Genomic DNA, 16,592 nt, shown 5'->3' on the forward strand with positions numbered 1-16,592 from the left:
GGCTCAGTCCTGGATCAGCAATGTTCCAGGCTCTCTGGAGAGACATACATTATACCCACCTGGGAACCTCGTGGGTAAAATCTCCCGAACCACAGCTACTGACCTGGGGCTTTGTGGATCCTCTCAACACTTTTGGGCCTAAGAAACACAGTAACCAAAGCTCTGGGTAAACCCTTCCTTTCCTGTGATGTCTTCATAATAAACTCGGGTGAATGATTACAGCTACGTTTGAGCATTTATTGGTGTAACTCTTAATTCTTAATTGGTGTAACTCTTAAATTCTCTCGATGGAAACAACTTATTCTTCTATAACACAAAATCTGAGTTTAGAACCCATCTAGGATTTTTCAGTATCTCAGGGTCAACATAACAATCCCACTGACTTTCTTTTCAATGCAGCTGTCCGTCAGGGTGCTGGGATGGGGTTTTCCTGCCAAGGGACTCAGCTCGACAAATCTGGCCACAGAAAGAACAATATTGGTAAACGTTTTAAAAATAATAGACAATGCCGTGCAAGATACTTGGCCCATCTTTAGCCTCCTTCATTTGCCTGAGTGAAATAAAGCAAAGAGCAGTAAGTCAGGATTTTTTTTTTTTTTTTTTTAGATTCTGGCATTTTAAAAAAAAGACTTTATTTATTTATCTGACGAGAGAGAGCTCACAAGTAAGCAGAGAGGCAGGCAGAGAGAGAGCAGGAAGCAGGTTCCCCATTGAGCAGAGAGCCGATGTGGGACTCAATCACAGGACCCTGAGATCATGACCTGAGCCAAAGGCAAAGGTTTAACCCACTGAGCCACCCAGGTGCCCTGATTTTGGCATCTTTATAGATAATATTTAGTTCGTAAATTTTAAGTCTATTAATGAAATTTTGTGTATGCTGTGATGTAAGGGTGCATATACATATATTATACACATATATAATATATATAAATAAGAAAATATATAATAAAAATATAAATAAAATAAAAATAAAATAAAATATATAAATATATATATATCCTTCACATCTTTGTTCTTTTATATATATATAAACAAATATAAGATATATATATGTTCTTATATATGTGTATATATATTATATATATGTGTGTGTGCATATGTTATATATGTGTGTTATATATGTTTTCTAAACTGTGTATGTGTATATATTATGTGTGTATATATATGTGCATATATATACACATATATAATATATATGAATATATATGAAGGATATATATATATATCCTTCACATCTTTGTTCATATATATATATATTTTTGTTCATATATATATTTATATTTATGAACAAAGATGTGAAGGACATATATATCCTTCACATCTTTGTTGAAAATCAATTGATCATAAAGGTAAGGGTTTATTTCTGGATATTCTGTTCTGTTCTATTGACCCATCTGTCTGTACTTACGCCAATACAAGACTGTCTTAATGTCTATGGCTTTATAGCAAGTTTTGAAATCAGGTAGTGTAAGTTCTCCAACTTTGTTCTTTTTCAAAATGGCTTGGCTTTTCTAGGTTTTTTACATTTCTTTTTTTAAAAAGATTTATTTATTTATTTTAGAGCTAGAGAGGGGAATGCAGAGAGAGAGGGAGAGAATCCTCCAGCAGATTCCCTGCTGAGCACAGAGCCTGATACGGGGCGCAATCCCAGGATCCTGAGATCATGACCTGAGCGGGAATCAAGAGTCAGAGACTTAACTGACTGAGCCACCCAGGTGACTGCTTTTTTTGCATTTTGTATAACTTTTGGGGTCATGTCATCCAGTTCTATGAAAAAATGCTGGGATTTTGATAGGGATTTCGTGTAATTTCTATATCAGTTTAGGAAGGATCACCCACTTAACAATATTGAGCTTTCTAATCTATGTACATAGTACATCTCTCCATTTATTCAGATCTTCAGATAGATATCTTGGCAATGTTTTATGGTTTTAGTGCATAGTTCTTCCACTTGTTTTGTAAATTTATTACTAAGTATTTAATTTTTTTTATGCTATTGTGAATGCAATTGTTTTATAATTTTAGTTTTGGATTATTTATTGTTAGTATATTGAAATACAATTAGTTTTATGTATTGGCCTTTTTATCCTAGACTTGATCTGGTTTACTAATTCCAGTGGGTTTTGGGGAAACTCCATAGAATTTTCTACATACAGGATCATGTTGTCTGTGAACAAAGACAGTTATACTTCTTTCCTTTCCAATCTGTATACCCTTTTGTTTGTTTTTTCTTGAGTATTTCACTTGATAGAGATTGGTGTCTAGTTGAATAAAGGTGGTAACAGAAAATATCCTTCCCCATTTCCAGTCTCAGCGGGAAAACATTAATTTTTTTCAGTCGTATTTACTTATTTTTATTTTTTCACTTGTGGTGAAACAGAAAAGTCATAAAATAAAATGTATCATTTTAACTGTTTTTAAGTGGACAGTTCAGCAACATTAATATCTTCACAACGTGATGTACAATATACACATCAACTGTACAATGTCACATGTTTTCCAACACATCATTGCCATCCATCTCCAGAATTCTTACTACTCTCCCTGCACTGGAACTCTGTGCTCATTAAACACTAACTCCCCATCTCCCTGTCTTTCCAGCCCTGGACAACCACCATTCTACCCTCTGCCTCAACAAATTACACTATTCTAGGTTCTTTGTATCAGCAGAATCATACTGCATTTGTGTTTTTTTGTGACTGGCTTATTTCACTGAGCGTAATGTCCTCAAGTTTCCTCCATGCTGTAGCATGTGTCAGAAGTTCCTTCCTTTTAAGGTTGAATCGTATTTCATTGCTATATTCAGTCTTTATTAATAAGTATAGTGATAACTGTCAAGTGTTCATAGATGCCCTGTAGCATATTGAGGAAGCCTCCTTTGAGTCCTAGTTTATTAAGAGGTTATACCATGAATATAATTGGATTTTGAGCAATGATTTTTCCATAGGTATTGAGGACCATGTGTTTGTTTGTTTGTTTGTTTTTTGTCCTTTATCCTATTAATATAGTGAGTTTTGTTCTTGGATTTCTGGATGTTAAAACAACATTGCATTCCTGGGATAGATCCTACTTGGTCATGGTATAGAATCCTGTGCTACTTTCTAAGAGTTACATAGATCAAGCTCTTACCTGAAGGTCTTTGATCCATTTTGAATTCCTTTTTCTATATGATCCATTTTGAATTCCTTTTCTATAGGAAGAGGGTTCAGAATCGTTACTTTGCATGTGGATATCCAGTTGTCCCAGTGCCATTTGTTGAAAAGACTATTTTTCCCCACTGAAAGATCTTGGCATCCTAATTGAAAATCCATTGACTATAAAGTAGGGTTTATTTCTGGACTCTCAACTCAATCCATTGTTCTATATTTCGATCCTTATGCCATACACTAACTTGATCCCGTAACTTTGCCATAAGTTTTGCAATCAGGAAATACGAGTCTGTTCGTTTTCACTGTTGTTTTCCGGTCACCTGGATCTGGCCTTTCTTAAAGTCCTTTTAACTTCACTTCACCTGGGAGAAAATGCCTTCGCTGAGTTGTGAGTTAGGGTTATGCACAATGCCAGGGGTTCTTAAGCTTCACAGTCCAAGAATCACCTAGGGAGCTGCCAGTGAAGAGCTCCATCCAACACCAGTGAAGTGAGAACCTCCGTAGTATGAGGCTTGAGGACTCTTAGAAGACTGCCCAGCTAAGCTCAACCCAGTTTGCTGACTCTGAGAAGAATGAGCACATAAAATGGTGGTGGTTCTGACCTTTGGGCTGATTTGTTACACAGCAGTATATAATGGATATGCAATGTGTTTTAGAGGGTCTAACCTTGTCTAGAGAGTTTTACTTTAATGCTTCACTTTTGCTATAAGAATGTATGATGGGGTGGTGTGTACTCTATCATGAGTTGGGGAGGGTAGACATGACTATGAAATTACACATAAGGTATATATTTTAAATCTAAATTTTTAGAAAAGCTAAGCTTCCCTTGAGAACGTTTCTTTTCTTCTTTAACAATCAGAACTATGTAACTGACCAGGTTTCCCTTTTCTGTTTGACCGGAAGTAAACAAAAAGTAAAAATTAAGGCTTAATCACAGTAACTATATAATTCCTTATAGTCTGCAATTTATGATTTTTCTGTTCCTTGTTTGTTATTAACTTTTATTTTACTTATATTTATTTTATCTATGATCCTATTATTTTATTCTTATTTATACTCAGTCATGTTATTGTAGCTATCTTTGTGGCAAATCACTTTATTTATGTATGTATTTATTTATTTATTCATTTTAAGCAGACACCTCACCCAACATGGGGCTCGAACTCACAACCCTGAGATCTAGAGTGGCATGCTTTAACTGACTGAGCCAGCCAAGTGCTCCTCTTTGTGGTACATCACTTTAAACCCCTTGTGGGTAGAAGTGGGCCATTAATAAATGCATGTAAGACTTTGACTTTTCCTTTAGAGAGCCAAAGATAGTAGGAAGAACTTTCTGTTCTCCATTAATATATGTTTTGAGTGCTGAGATGAGACATGATAACTGGCTTGGGGTGAGAGCACAGGGCAGGAAAAGCGAGGTAAACCTTGATCAACTCAGTCAGGATCCTTGTCCCGTGGAGTAGTCTACCATTTATCAGTCATCTCCTGTGCTGGAGACCTGCCTAAACCACTGTATTAAAAAACTGGACTGGGTAAGGATGGCTGCTGGAGTTTGTGGACTTGGTGATTGCTTTCGTATCTGTAAAATGGGTTGATCGAGCCTCCTTCACAGGAACTTTGAGAAGATTAAACGAGATAATATGTTGAGAGTACCCACCAAAGTGTAACACAGGCAGGTTTGTAAATACTATCTCCTTTCCTCATCCCTTTCTTCAATTAGATGCTATGATAACTTCCTAAAGCTGTGTTTGTTATACAAAAAGAATGGACTTTGTTGAATGTGCAAATGAACTTTGCCCTGGTCAGAGAGAATTTCTAATCTTTTTTTTGGTAGGAAGTAGGGGGCGTAGGTGGGGGACAGGGAATGAGAAGCAGGAAACCCCTTGTGGCTCAGGATGGACACTAGAAGCTTTGTGTGGAATCGTCATTCTGAGACTTTGACTAGCAGAAACATTCTTTATTTTGAGAGGGGAGACAGGCTGAGGGAGAAAGGGAGTATCTCCGACAGACTCCTTGCTGAGACTGGAGCCCATGACCCTAAGATCATGACCTGAGCCAAAATCAAGAGTTGGCCCCTCAACCAACTAGGTCACCCAGGCACCCGGAAACATGTTTGTGCTGGAAGACATTAGAAGAGAAAATAGATCCATAGCAGGGGAAGCAAAGAGGTGTGGAATGAGAATTGCCAGCAGCAGCCTTCCTTGCAGAAGAGCCGATAGGCAGCAGAGAAGAGAACTAACTCTATTGCCTAAAAACCGTCCCTTCTCCAGATTGCATTTCCTTGTGCTTCAGATCTACCTGCCCGCACCCCTTATTCTCCCACACCTTCTCAGTCTTGACCCCAGACACCAGCTGCCAATAGCAGCGTCTCTCGGCCCGTTAGGAATTGCCCCAATATCCTCCACTTCTGATTGTCCTTGTTCTGCCAGGCTTGCCTGTAATAAACTGACAATTTTTTTTAATAAGATTTTATGTATTTATTTAAGAGAGGGAGAGTGTGCATGTGTGTGTGTGGGTGCGTGCCTCGGGTGTGCCCATGCACCATAAAGAGAGAGAGAAAGACAGCTAGCATGAGCAGGTGGAAGGAACAGAGGGAGAGGGAGAAACAGACCCTGCTCTGAGCAGGGAGCCCAACTCTGGGCTCCATCCCAGGACTCCGGGATCATGACCTGAGCCGAAGGCAGATGCTTAACCGACTGAGCCACCTAGGCACTCCTAAACTGACAAAATGTTTAAAAAATGGAGTTGGGGGTTGGTAAGGCAAGAGATATTCTTCTTTTGAGGTTACTGATTCTCAGAAGAGTATAGCTGAGCTTGAAGATTTTTTGGTTCGGTTGTTCCTAGGACTGCTCATTCTACCTCGATCACTTTTTACAATCCAATAACCCAATTTATGTTTGTATTTTAAGATGAAGATGAATTGCCTGGGTGGTGACATCTTTTATTAAGTAATGAGGAAAAATCCTAGGCTTTACCTCAAGTTTTCCATTTTTATTTTCACCTCCCTCTCATAGCAACCTAGATCTCTAGGGAGTTCTCCCAAACCGGCCACTCTGTTCATGTCTTGGCACACACTGCTCACTCTTCTGGAACAATGTCCCGACTTCTGTATGCCATGAAAATGTCTACCCAGTGTTCAATATTCCCATTCCATTTTCTCAGGAAAGCTATCACCACCCTCCAACCTCTGTCCACTTCTGCTCTCTGTGCCTTTGTCAGACTTTGTTTTAATGGTTTACTCATAGGCCAATACCCCATGATTTATCTTGAGTTCCCTGAATACAAAATCTCTGGATTATTCAAATTTGTATATCATTGAATCACTTGAATACAAATGATTCAAATCTGTATATGTATTTGCTCAAATACAGATTTGAATATATTTGAATATAAATGCTGTCCCTTGTACAAGTGGGCATGATAGGCATTTCTGCAATTTTATGGTAAAAGAGAAAAAAAAACTCATGAGGGAAATTTCTGAACGAAGGTACTTCCACAAGTTAACCCTCAAGAGTGGAGTTACTCCATCTCAGTGGTTGGTTCAAATGAAAATGACACCCTTTGGAGGACACTCCCGAAAAAGCTAGTAAATGTTCTCAAAGTTTTTTGTTTATCTGTAGGATGGCATGATGCCGTAAAATATATAATTATACATGGGAAGTATGTAATATGCCGGGTCATTAAAGATGTGATGCTAATTGAATCCATCCTCCCCGCAAGAGTGTCTCTTAGCAATTAGTATTTAGGACCTGCTGTGGGGTGTAGGCACAGTACAATTTAAATCAGAAGAAGGCAATGAACACACAAGAAAAGTCAGCAAACCGGCCATCACATCAAACTTACCCAAATGTCACTTGCACAGACGTATGTATCATTTTTTTTTTTTAAATTTTTTTTTTATATTGTTGTTCTTTTTTTTTTTTTTTTTTATTTCCAGCATAACAGTATTCATTATTTTTGCACCACACCCCGTGCTCCATGCAATCCGTGCCCTCTATAATACCCACCACCTGGTACCCCAACCTCCCACCCCCCGTCCCTTCAAAACCCTCAGATTGTTTTTCAGAGTCCATAGTCTCTCATGGTTCACCTCCCCTTCCAATTTCCCCCAACTCCCTTCTCCACTCTAAGTTCCGGTATGTATCTTTTTTTAAGTCTCTCTCAATTTTTCATCATAATGGCTCGATTCATTACTTCTTATTTATGCTTCCCAGGTGGATTATTTCATTTGGTTATTTTTTTTAAGTTTGTTTTTTTATTTATTAGTAATCTCTACACCCAGTTTGGGGCTCGAACTCACGACCCAGAGATCAAGTCCCATGCTTTTCCCACAGAGCCAACTGGGCGCCCTGCAGGTGGCCTATTTCATTTAGTACGTTTAAACATTTAAGGGCATGGGCGATTTGCAGGCAGCTCTCTCCTCGGTTCTACGGTGGATACCCTTGAAGATTGGTTCCCGATCCAACTGAAGGTTTAAAATCATTCAGATGAAAGGGCAGATGTATTCAAAGAAGCTTGAAGCAAATGAAGGGTCATGTGTGCTCTCTTTTAAACAAGTGTCCCATCTTAAAATTGAGCTTAGACTTCATTAGTATTCTGCGGAGGTCACTTTTTCTCCTCCCAATCTCCTCCTCCTGCTTCTTTCCCCAGCTCAGAGGGGCTGAGATTGTTTGTATTCCACGGACATATTTTGATTCTGGATGGTGTGTGCCAAGCGCTGCAGAGGACTTTATCTCGATGCTCATGGCATCCTAGAGTCGGGTTGCAACACTGAGGTGCTGGGAGCCAGTGCCAGGAGTGGAGGGAGGAGTAGAGCAGCGCTATCCTCATAAAGCTGGGGAACCCCTGAAAACCCTCAGGGGAGGACTTAAAGTCACATCCCATCGTGAAGGGAGCGTGCCTCTGTGTCACTGTCTCTCGTGATAGCAGAGTTTGTAATGCTGTAGAATAGAAAGCAGACGTGTTTTGACTTAAAACGTAAATTTTAAAAAGTATGCAAGCCATCTGCCTCTTTCTTTCTTTCTCTTATTTTTTTTCCCTTTTTTTGTGCAGAAGAGAGGCTGGAAGAGTAAATATATATTTTTAAAATTTTATTTATTTGACACAGAGAGAGAGAGAGAGAGCACAAAAAGGCAGAGTGGCAGGCAGAGGAAGAGGTAGAAGCAGGTTCCCCGCTGAGCAGAGAGCCCTACATGGGTATTGATCCTGGACCCTGGGATCATGATCTGAGCTGAAGGCAGATGCTTAAGAGACTGAACCACCCAGACACCTCGGAGAGGCTGGGAAATAAACATTTTTGAGCTTAGCACGTTTTCAGGCACCTGTTAGCTGAGACTTTTTTTTAAGTAATACTCCCATATTTGATAGGGGACTTTAGCTTCAGCATGAGAGAGGAAATAAGTGCTACCAGAATGATAAAACTTGGGATAGAAAGTGACCTTAGAGTTATTATCTTGGCATCTTGGGGTGGCCCAGAGAGCCCATGGGTCAGTCTCATAGCTTCAAGGGTCAATGTTCTCCCACATTGGCTGGAGCAAGTCTTCTCTGCCTATTTTATTTTAGTTTTTTTGTATGTAGTGCCTAGCATAAAATATCTTTGAACCAAAAGGCTGGCCATCACCATACACTGTCCCAGTAACTACCATTTGAAGAGCACCATATCCACGTTGCATTTCTCTTTCCTCCTTGCATCTGCCAATTCTTGTTTCATTTCATTTTATAAGGTTTTTTTTTTTATTGTGGTGAAATAGAGGTAAATAACAGAATTCACCATTTGCCATCTTACCCTCTTCTCGGTGTACAATTCAATGACATTAAGCACATCCACAGTGTTGTAGAAGGATCACCGTTATTGACTCCCCAAACTTTTCCACCACCCAAACAGAAACTCTATAAGCATTAAGCCATAACTCCCCATTCCCCCACTCCCATCCCCTGGAAACCCCGATTATCCTTTCCACGTCTCTCAATTTTCCTATTCTAGATGTTTCCTGTAGGTGGAACCGTACAATACTTGACCTTCTGTGTTTGGCTTATTTCCTTTTACATAACGTTTTCAAGGTTCCTCCATGTTGGATCAGAACTTCATTCCTTTTTTTAGGACCAAATAATATTTCATTGTATATATACACAATGTTTTGTTTATCTATTCATCTGTGGCTAGTCGCTTGGGTTGTTTCTACTTTTTGGCTACTGAGTAATGCTGCAGTAAACCCTGGTGGACAAGTATCTGTTTGAACACTTGTTTTCAGTTCTTTGGGGTCTATACCTATGAGTGCAATTGCTGGGTCATATGGTAATTCTGTGCTTAGTTTTTTGAGAGAAACACCAGTTTTTCACAGTGGTAGCACCATTTTACATTCTCATTCCAATTTCTCTACATATTCACCAACATTTGTTGTTTTCTATTTTTTTATTTGTTCATTTTTTATAATGACCATCATAATGGATGGGAGATGGTAATTCACTGTGGTTTTGATTTACATTTCCCTAATGATTAATGATGGTGAGCATTTTTTTATGTGTTTGATGGCCATTTGTTTATCTTCTTTGGAGAAATGTCTAAGTCCTTTACCCATTTCTTTCTTTTTTTTTTTTTTAAGATTTTATTTATTTATTTGACAGAGACAAATCACAATTAGGCAGAGAGGCAGGCAGAGAGAGAGAGGAGGAAGCAGGCTCCCTGCTGAGCAGAGAGCCTGATGCGGGACTCGATCCCAGGACCCTGAGATCATGACCTGAGCCGAAGGCAGCGGCTTAACCCACTGAGCCACCCAGGTGCCCCCTTTACCCATTTCTTAAATTTGGTGGTTTGTCTTGTTGAGTGTTGGGAGTTCTTTATATAATCTAGATAGCAAACCTTTATCAGATATTCGATCTGAAAATATTTTCTTCCATTCTATAGCTTGTCTTTTTGTTTTCTTGATAATGTCTCTGGTGCACAAAATTTTTTAATTTTTAATTTTTTAGTGGCTAGCTCTGATTTATCTATTTTTCCTTTTGTTGTCTGTGCTTTTGATGTCATACTTAAGAATCCATTGCCAAATCCAAGGCCGTAAAAATTTACTCCTGTGTTTTTTTCCTAAGAATTTTATGGTTTTAGACATTCTAATTTAGGTCATTGATCTGCCCGAGTTAATTTTTGTGTATGGTGTATGACAGTGGCCCAACTTCATTCTTTTGCATATGGAAGGAAATCCATTTTCCCTGGCAACATCTGTTGATAGGACTGTTCTTTCCCCTTTGAATGGACTTGGCTTCCTCAATGAAAATTGTTTGACTGTAGACACATGAACTTATCTTTAGACTCCATTCTATTCTGTTGGTTGATCTGTCTGTCCTTATCCCTGCACCATACTCAAATGATTACTGTACTTTTGTGATAAGTTTTGAAGTTTTGTGATAAGTTCTTCTTTCTCACATTTCTTTTCATTATTCATGGCTCCTTGCAACTCCATATGCACTTGAGAATCAACTTTTACATTTTTCCAAAAAACCCTTGCCGATTTTCCTTTGCTCTCTTCCCTTGAGGAGCACTCGAACAACTGCCTTCCTCCCCGAGGGCCACCCTGGTGCCAGCTCCCCTCAGGCATGATCCTTATCACAGGTTCTAGTCCCACTTGCTTCCCAGGACAGGTTAATCATCTTCTTGGATGCAGACTGCCAAGAGTCTGGTTCCCTCAACCCTTTTATCAACATTATACACATGAGGATGAGGCAACTTTGTGTTCCCACCCATGAAGCTCCTTTTGGAGATTTAAGAATCTCTTCTGACTTGGGGCTAATGCTTTTTTGAGCAGTATTCAGGAAGTGCAGAGCAAACTGGTGGGATTGGGACTTAGAGGCCATGTCTATGAATTGAAATGAATATGCTTATATTCTATCTCTGCCCTTTTCATCCACTAACTCCATTTACATGGACCTTTGGGGTGTTGGCTATTGTCTCAGCATGAATTTGTTAAGCACTTAATATGCACTAGGTTTTGTAGTATAACAAATACATAAGAAGTTCCAAATTCATAACTTCAAGGAGTTTATAATCTCATAGGAGAGTTTGCATGGCATATAAATGTTCCAAACATCTCAAACATGAGCATGATACTTTATTTAATATCATACACATCTTGTAGTATAAATACATGTGATTAGGGCTCAGCCAAGAGTACCCCAGGAGCTGTAACACCACCGAGAGTTGTGTGGACAAGTAAGTATATGAATTAGGTCTTGAAAGCCAGGTAGAATTTCCAAAAGTATGGAAGAAGGGAGGGGAGCTTCTTGTAGGTACAAAAGATATGATTAGGGGAGATAACCACAAAATCCAAGACATGGTGGGAGAGAATTTAATGCCTCTGCCAACTAATAGGAATCTGTCTTAGTGCAGCCCACTCATATTCAAGTGCAGAGTAGACCAAGTTGCAGGGTGGGGACAAATTAAGAGGGCCCTGAATCAGAAGGAATTGTTTGGAGTCATTGTTGTCCCAGGACCTATGAAATCATCTTATGCAGGTTTTGGTAGCCAGTTTCCAGAGCGCTCATTGTTCTCAAGACAGCATTTGGCCCTCATGGTCACATCAACTGGGTGCAGGTGCTTGAAACAATCCCCCATCTGTCTCCAGCTTTTATTCTGTGGTCACCACCCTGGTCAAGACTCTTGTCACCCCACACCCGGAATGACTGAGATGGTCTTTTACCTGCTCTGTCTGGCCCCAGGCTCACCTCTGCTCCAAACCACACGGCAGAACATTGCCATTGAATGTGCTTACAATGACATCAACATCATGGTGTTCTTTGCTCAAGAGTGTCTTAGAGGTTGGATCTCCATGACCTTTCTCACTTTATGCGTCCTGCAAACTTCCTGCTGGACCATAAACATGCCATTAAAATGTGTTACATTTCTTCAGCTTTTCACCCATTTCCTGGCCATCTGGTACACCTTAGGCACAGACAGTGTGATTGGCTGAATTGTGTGCCCTCAAAATTCATACATCAAAGTCCTATCCCCCAGGACCTCAGAATGCGACTGTATTTGGAGACAGGATCTTTGAAGAGGCAATTAAATTAAAATGAATTCAGTAGGGTAGACTCTAATCCAGTCTGACTGGTGTTCTTATGAGAGGAGGAAGTTAGGACACAGATAGACACAGAGAGAAGACCAAGTGAGGATCTGGAGAGCAGAAGGCATCTGCAAAGCCAGGGAGAGAGGCTCCAGGAGAAACCAGTCCTGCCAACACCTGGATTCTGGACTCCCAGGCTTCAGAATGGAGAAAATAAATGTGTGTTGTTTAAATGCCCCCCAATCTGTGGTACTCTGTTGTGGCAGCCCGAGAGGCTGGACACAGGCATGTTGCCAGTTGTCCCTCAGTGGTGGCACCTCTCCCTTCACATGCCACACTCATTCCCTCCACTTCCCTCACATGTCTGCTCCTCTGCCTGCTTTCATCTAGACCAACTTCCTCCTCAAGCCCAGCTCAACCCCTCAGGCCTCTTCTCTGACCACCCCAACCAGCAGGGCTCTCTCTCCTTCAGTCATAACATCCATCCCAATTTATTCTCACATTCTCTTTTGTGCATTGTCTTCTCCCTCAAGCTCATAAAACTTCCCAAGGTCAATGTCCGTGTGACTTTCCCCTTATCTCCTTCAAAGAGAGAGAGCAACGTTTTGAAGGAAGGAAAGGAATCAAGAGTGACTGATTTCTGCATGTTTGCCTTGATCTGCTGTGTGGACTGTGGTGCACAGTGAGATAGTAAAGACTAAGTGAGGAAAAGATTTGGGTACTTATATATGTACACACTATTTTCTTATAAAAATTGTATCATGCTATACAGTAGTCCCTCCTTATCCATGAACATATCTTGGAGATATGTTCCAAGAAACCCAGTGGATGCCTGAAGCCACAGATAGTACCCAACCGTATATATACTATGTTTTTTCTATACATGCATACCTATGATGAAATTTAATTTATAAATTAGACATGGTAAGAGACTAATAATAACTAATAATAATGAAACAATTATGGGAATATACCGTAACAGAAGTTAGGTGAATGTGGTCTCTCAAAATATCTTACTGTACTCATCCTGCTTCCTCTTGTGATGGTGTGACATGATCAAATATGTATGTGAGGAGATAAAGTTAGGTGAGGAATGTCGGCATTGCGATGTAGCGTTAGGCTCCTACCAGCCTTCTGCCAACATATCAGAAGGAGGATCAAATGCTTCTGGACTGAGGTTGACTGTGGGAAGCTGAAACTGCAGATAAGGGGGGGACTATAGTCCATATTGTTTTGTAACTCAGTTTTCTAACCTAGTGATACTCATATGACATCTTCCAAGTAGTATTTACAAATCTACCACATTCTTCTTTTTACCAGTTTTAATTCACTTTATGTGAATTATGTGGGGGCAATAGCCAAAATATGGAAATAACCCAGATGTCCACTGACGGATTAATGGATAAAGAAGATGTGGATATATATCTATGTGTGTGTGTGTGTGTGTGTGTGTGTGTGTCACACATAGATATATGTAATGGAATATTACTCAGCCATCAAAAAAGATGAAGCTTTGTCATTTCAATGACATGGATAGAACTAGAAGGTACTATGCTAAGTGAAATCAGTCAGTCAGAGAGAGACAATTATCATGTATGACTTCACTCATATGTGGAATGTAAGAGATAAAACAGATGAACATAGGGGAAGGGAAGGAACAATAAGATGAAAACAAAGAAGGAGATAAACCGGAAGAGGCTCTTAACTCTAGGGAACAATTGGAGGGTTGCTGGGGGGATAGGGTAATTGGGTGATGGGCATTAAGAAAGGCACTTGAAGTAATGAGCACTGGGTGTTGCATGCAGCTGATAAATCACTAAATTCTAGGGGTGCCTGTGTGGCTTGGTTGGTTGAGTGGCTGCCTTCAGCTTGGGTCATGATCCCAGGGTCCTGGGTGGGATAGAGCTCCATGTCAGGGTCTCTGCTCAGTGGGGAGTCTGCTTCTCCCTCTCCCTCTGCCCCTCGCACCCATTTGTGTGCTCTCTTTCCCTCAAATAAATAAATAAAATCTTTTAAAAAATCACTAAATTCTACCTCTGAAACTAATAAGAACAGTCTATGCTAATTACATTGAATTTAAATAGAAAAATTAATTAAAAAAAAAACAACAATCAAAAAAAAACTGTGGGTGGCCACAGCTGGAACCTGGGGCCTCTACGTGGAGACTGGTGTGGGTCTTTACAAGATGGTCAGTGAATCCCTAATAGAGAGACTTGATAAACACGGTCTCTTTCCAGACACCAGGGGTGGGACAGCTGTAGGTCTTGGAAAGGTGTCAGAAGTGGCCTTGACGAAGTTGCCAGGGTAGCAGTGCAGTCCCTGGCCGAGGGGGAGCAGTCATCTATACTGGCCATCATCAGTAGCTTCTTGGGCACAGGGGTTGAGACAATGCTAGTGCCTCTGGTGGCAGGTGTGGGAGGCGCCCTGGCACAGCCACAGCAGCTGGTCACCTTGCTTGGGACAGTGTGGAGCTTGCCGATCTTGTTCCTCTGGTAACCTTGCCGCATGTAGATGATGGAGCTCTTGACCAGGGCGATGGCCCCATGGATGGTAGTGGCCACCTCTTTGGAGCACTTAACACCCAGACCAACATGTCCATTGTAAAATCTAATGACGGCAAATGCCTTGAACCTGGTTGCCTGGCCAGCATAGGTCTGCTTGACACAGGCATACTCTCCAAAATCAGAAAGAAAAAGGCAATGATCTCAAAGTCCTTGATGGGCCAGGAGAAGAGACAGATCTGCACAGACTTGATCTTCATGTCCTTGACCAGGTGACCCAGATTGGTGATGGTCCTTGGCCTTGTCCTCTGTGCTGCCCCTGCGACCTCTCATTCCAGACCTCCTTCGTGCACCACTGGCATCATCCACCACTCCGTATTTTCTTGGACAAGAAGCCACCACATTCTCTTTAATATGCATAGTATTCCATGTATTTTTAGCAGGAAAAACATCAGTGGCATTAATTTTACTAAAACTCTTAAAATCTATGACGTGGGTGAATATACACTTTATTCCAAGACTGGTCTAGGTTGCCTTCAGAAAGCAAGGATGAGTTAGAGCTCAAACTTTCTATGGGAAGGACCACAGAAGCCACCCCTGGAGCTCCCATGCTTTAGACACACAGAAACAGAGACCTGGGTGGGCTTTAATGACTTTTCTAAGGTCATTGCAGTGGTAACTGCTCAAACCCGTGAAGAATCCAAACCTCCCTTGTTGTTCCCACTCTATCCCGGTGCTGCTGAAACAGAGACCAGGGGTCCCTTTCCTGGGACTGCTGTGCTGGGTTCTATTCCTTTAGCCTAAGAGTCATTTTTATTAACAAGAAATCAAAAAACATAGAACTAAACGTGACCCTGGAGGTCAGCTGGTCTAACATCATCTTATAGATGAGCGCACTGAGCGTTTCCTGGGGAGGGTTCTGAACATGATAAATACGTCACACGATGAAATTGTGTAGCATGTGTGGCCTTACTGTAAAGTCATAAATCTGGGGGCACCTGGGTGGCTCAGTCGGTTGAGAGTCCGACTCTCAGTTTCGGCTCAGGTCGTGATCTCAGTGTTGTGAGATCGAGCCCCCCCACATGGGACTCCCACTCAGACTAAGTGTGGGATGATTGGAATCCAGAGGAGAGCTCCCTAGAGGCTTCAACCCTACAAGGCAGGTGACGGCTGGGCTGTGTCTTGAAGAACACAAGGAGGTGATGCAGAAAGCGTCAGGGAGCGAAGTGGAGGTGGATCAGGGTGATTAGAGGCCTGGAGAACAGCCGGTGCAAGGCTTGGGTCTGTGCAAGGGCTTGCCACACTTGGCGGACTGCTTGCTTTTCTCTTGGGGGGCTCCTCAGAGCAGTAAGAGGAAAAGCTGTGCCACGGCATGCACGGCCTTACAGTCTAAGCAAAACCCCACCCCCCAAAACAAAACAAAACAAAACAAAACCCGAAACTGAAAAAAACAAAAATAACAAAAAAACCCACAAGCAATAACAAAATTTTATTCTGTGGTGGGATCACACGGGTTTTTATCAAGCTCATGGGGGGCGTTGAGAGCACTGGACTTTATTCTTGTGTCCTGCAGCCAGGGGCCAGGCAGGAAATTGCTTTATTAATTCAATCCAAAAAAATTCATAAACATTTAATTTTTCAATCTTTTGCAGGTGAGAAAACTGATGCTCAGAGAAGCTGAAGCAACCTCCCCAGAGGTACGCAGGTAGCAAGCAGGGCAGAGACGGCAGGCTGCCTGCCTCAGGGCAGCTCCCTGGATGGGGGTGTCCAGAGCTAACGTAGAGCCAGGGAGGATGATCAGTGAGGACAGATGCGAGGGCTACCTCGGAGGCAGATTTTTGAGGACCGAGGTGCTTGGTGAAAAAGAGGAAAACATCTGGAATTGTCCA

At 41.2% G+C, this 16,592-nt stretch overlaps 1 pseudogene; it reads right to left on the reverse strand.

Annotated features, from left to right (window-relative positions):
• Nucleotides 1-13,325: 13,325 nt before the first annotated feature.
• Nucleotides 13,326-16,077, reverse strand: LOC116589426 (annotated as a pseudogene).
• Between the last annotated feature and the right edge of the window lie 515 nt (nucleotides 16,078-16,592).

The sequence above is a fragment of the Mustela erminea genome, chromosome 4, assembly GCF_009829155.1.
Source record: "Mustela erminea isolate mMusErm1 chromosome 4, mMusErm1.Pri, whole genome shotgun sequence".
Taxonomy (NCBI): domain Eukaryota; kingdom Metazoa; phylum Chordata; class Mammalia; order Carnivora; family Mustelidae; genus Mustela; species Mustela erminea.